The sequence below is a fragment of the Suncus etruscus genome, chromosome 19, assembly GCF_024139225.1.
Source record: "Suncus etruscus isolate mSunEtr1 chromosome 19, mSunEtr1.pri.cur, whole genome shotgun sequence".
Taxonomy (NCBI): Eukaryota; Metazoa; Chordata; class Mammalia; order Eulipotyphla; family Soricidae; genus Suncus; species Suncus etruscus.
In genome coordinates this window covers 27,317,424-27,321,047 of record NC_064866.1, presented here as the reverse complement: position 1 = coordinate 27,321,047, position 3,624 = coordinate 27,317,424, and the positions used below count along the sequence as shown (strand labels likewise).

Genomic DNA, 3,624 nt, shown 5'->3' with positions numbered 1-3,624 from the left:
CCCCTGTACCGGGTGTGGCCCAAAAACCAAAAAAAAAAAAAAAAAAAAAATTTAAGTATAGAGTCCTTGGTAGATGGATGCATGGTGAGGCCTTTCTCGGCTTGGCACGGTGCCTGCAGCCCCTACTGTGGGTCTATAGGTATCTGGGTGACGGCAAAGAAATGACCCACAGTCAGTAGAAGTCAGGAGACATACAGCTTTATTTAGGCCCTCACTGCCATGTGCATATCTCACATGGCTTCTAAGTTAAGCAGCCTTTTTCTTGCTCCTGCATCTATCCTGTCTCTCATCTCTCCATCCTGTGTCTTCCTTGCTGAGCCCCTTGCTGATCCTCTAACCATGGGTCTCAAACTCGTGGCCCGCGGGCCGTTTGTGGCCCTCCGTACAACATTTTGTGGCCCTGCCCTAGAGGAATCTTTTTTTGTTTTGTTTTGTTTTAGCTGTTTGAGTCACATCCCCCAATGTTCAAGGCTTACTACTGACTTTGCACTCAAGGATCACCCCGACTTTGCCTCCTGCAGCCCCCAGGTAAATTGGGTTGGAGACCCCTGCAGCCCTTTCCCAAGCCTTAATTACCAACCAAAGACCCCTCCCAGCAGAGAGCTGGTCTGACCATCAGGTGAAATTGGCATTTGGCTTTGGAAGTGTTAACATCTGCCCCTTCCTTAAAAAACAAGAGCAAAGCTCAAAGATGCTGCAGGAACCAGGTCCACTCCATACACTGCCCAGGACTTTATAATTAATATTTAATACAACAAATTGGTTCTTGAACATGGATCAGACAAAGAGATAAGAGACAGCATGGATGCAGCTTAGAAGCCACACATGGTATTTAGGGCCTTATATAATAAAGCTTTATGTCTCCCGAAATCTAATGTCTGGCTGTGGGTCATTTCTTCGCTGTCACCCAGATACCTACAGACCTGCTAGGCCAGAGGGGCTGCAGGCACGACCCATCAATCCACTACTAGGACTCCTTAATTAATATACAATACACACCATTCTTCACTTTCCCTAGTAAAGGAAGTAGAGAAACAAGCACAGTTTTGACACAAACTTTGAAAGTTCATCAGGCAAAAACATATAACCCAAGTTGGAAAAGGACTAATGCCTCAAATCATCTTTTATAGAAACTAATAATTGTAATCATTCTTATTCTTAAATACATGACCCCAAGGAAGATGAGCTGGTGCACATGTTTCTTCATCTGGAAGTTCTGATCTAATCCTAGAACTGCATGGTCCCTCAAGCAATGCTAGGCCTTGTCCCAGAGCACACTATATGGGTGGACCTCCCCTCAAAAGATAGTCCATCTGTTTGATTCTGAGTATAGCTTTACATTCTTGATGACTAAAAATAATTATGACGCAACATGCAACATGCCTAATCCAAGAAAATAGGCCCATGACCTCAAAAAATTGAACAGACTATATACTAATTTTAGAAGGAAACCTTTATATTTTCCGACTCTGCAGTATTCCTCAGGCAACTCCTCTATGTCTATCCTGATAAATCTCTTAGTTCAGTTCTAAGTGACAAACCAGAAAAACAAGCTTGGTAAATAAAAGTAGTTGTATACTCAATGCTGAGTCAGGACAGGTATTGCCCAGAGCAAAGGTAACGCAAACAATGCCTGAGCAGTTCTCAGTGCAGAGACCTCTGGCACTTACCCTCTGCACTATGCACTAGTTGTCTGAGACAGCCAGGAGTGGGACAGCAGAGGCAGACACTTGCCTCCTTAAGAGAAAGTTCTAACCATCCCCTTATACAAAAGAAAACTCATCTTTGTCAGGCTTGCTGCTCGGAGGTAGAGGACTTGCTTGGAAAATATGAGGCCCTGAGTTTGATCTCTGCCACTACAAAACATACAAAAAATATTCCTAGAAAACACACTTTTTATTATTTGTGTCTGTAGTAATCTTGATTTTTAAAAAAGACTTAATTCTTACTAAATATGAGTATTACTTATTCATATTTAATACCCATAATGCTGTATGGTAGTAGAAATTTTGCTACAGAAGGAAGGCTATTTTTGTTTTGCTTAAGTTTTGGGTTGTCTTGGCATAACCCATAGGAGGTGCACTCAATGGCTACTTCCTGATTGATGCTTGGGGGTTGCTCCCTGTGATCCTGTGAGGACACTAGTGCCAGGGTTCAATTGTTTCCAGCGTTTTGAGTTATCTCCTTATCCTTCATCTTGACAGGTTTTATAAAGGTTACAAAATACTTAGGGCAAAACTGATTTATGGAAGCATTTTTACCTTACAAAATAAACAGCGAGGATCTGTGAACCCTTTCAGTTGAAACTCAAAATTTAATTTTTGTGTCCCTGTGAACTGATGCTGTTGTTTCAGGCTAACAGTGGTCTAGGCCTTGGAACAGAATTAAGAGATATTATACTATAATAAAAGATACTCTATGTTTTATGCCTGCACAGTGTAAATCTACTATATAGAAACCAACCCCATCTGAACAAAAGGTAAACTTTAATGGTGAATAAGTGGTCTCAGTTAGTTGTAACAATTAAAGTCTTTTCCCATAGCAGGAGATATTCTTATACTAGGCATTTATGTGAATGCTAATATGTTCGATATGAACAAGAGACTTAGGGAAAAAAGGGTCAGTAATTTTAAGTCTAAGGTAAGTGTACAATACTGGGCCACAAAAGATTCCATATCTTGTACTAAGGCAAAGCGATCAACTGAGGTGTTAGAATGAACGAATAGGACAACTGTTGCTATCACCACAGTTCCATTTGTCACAAAGCATGGATTAGTCCTAAATCATGTTCCATACATTCCATAAATGTTCCATACATTTGAGACCTATACATATAGTTACCAAATAAAATGCAAACATTAAAATGAACCTTCTGATTGGTGATAGCTTTTCTCATGCTGGATATAAAAAGAGTGACATATTTGTCTCCACATATACATCCAGACTACTTTATATAACCTCTTTATTCCTTAATTTACAGCTTTAAAACAGATGACTAAGAGGGGATTAAAAAGAAAAAGACAGGGGCCGGAGAGATAGCATGGAGGTAAGGCGTTTGCCTTTCATGCAGAAGGTCATCGGTTCGAATCCCGGCGTCCCATATGGTCCCCCGTGCCTGCCAGGAGCAATTTCTGAGCATGGAGCCAGGAGTAACCCCTGAGCACTGCCGGGTGTGACCCAAAAACCACACACACACACACACAAAAAAAAAAAAAAAAAAAAAAAGAAAAGAAAAAGACAAAAAAAAGCCTGTCTAGAGTACAGGCCAGTGTGGGGTGGGAAGGAAGGACACTTGGATATTGGTGATGGGAATGTTGCACTGGTGAAGGATTTTATATATATATATATATATATATATATATATATATATATATATATATATATATATATATATATAAAGAAAAGATAAGGCTTCCCAATGCTTACCACAGGCTGTGTTCTTTACACTGACTATATATATAGAAAGAGGAGGTACAGTAAATCACCCCATATACACCTCAATCCAGGCCCTTTGCCTGGTCTGTATTGTGAATTGGAGACCAAAAAAAAAGGGAAAAAGACAGAAAAAGACCTTGAGGGAGGCTCAGTGGCAAAACCATCTGCCTGCTAATGAGACTGAGTTTG

The 3,624-nt window shown here is 40.4% G+C and overlaps 1 non-coding gene across 1 annotated transcript; it reads left to right on the top strand.

The window, feature by feature from the left end:
* Nucleotides 1-3,409: 3,409 nt before the first annotated feature.
* LOC125997807 (small nucleolar RNA SNORA51) lies at nucleotides 3,410-3,545 on the top strand. The gene has a single exon (XR_007491824.1). It is a non-coding gene; the product is annotated as a small nucleolar RNA SNORA51 (small nucleolar RNA).
* Nucleotides 3,546-3,624: the final 79 nt, after the last annotated feature.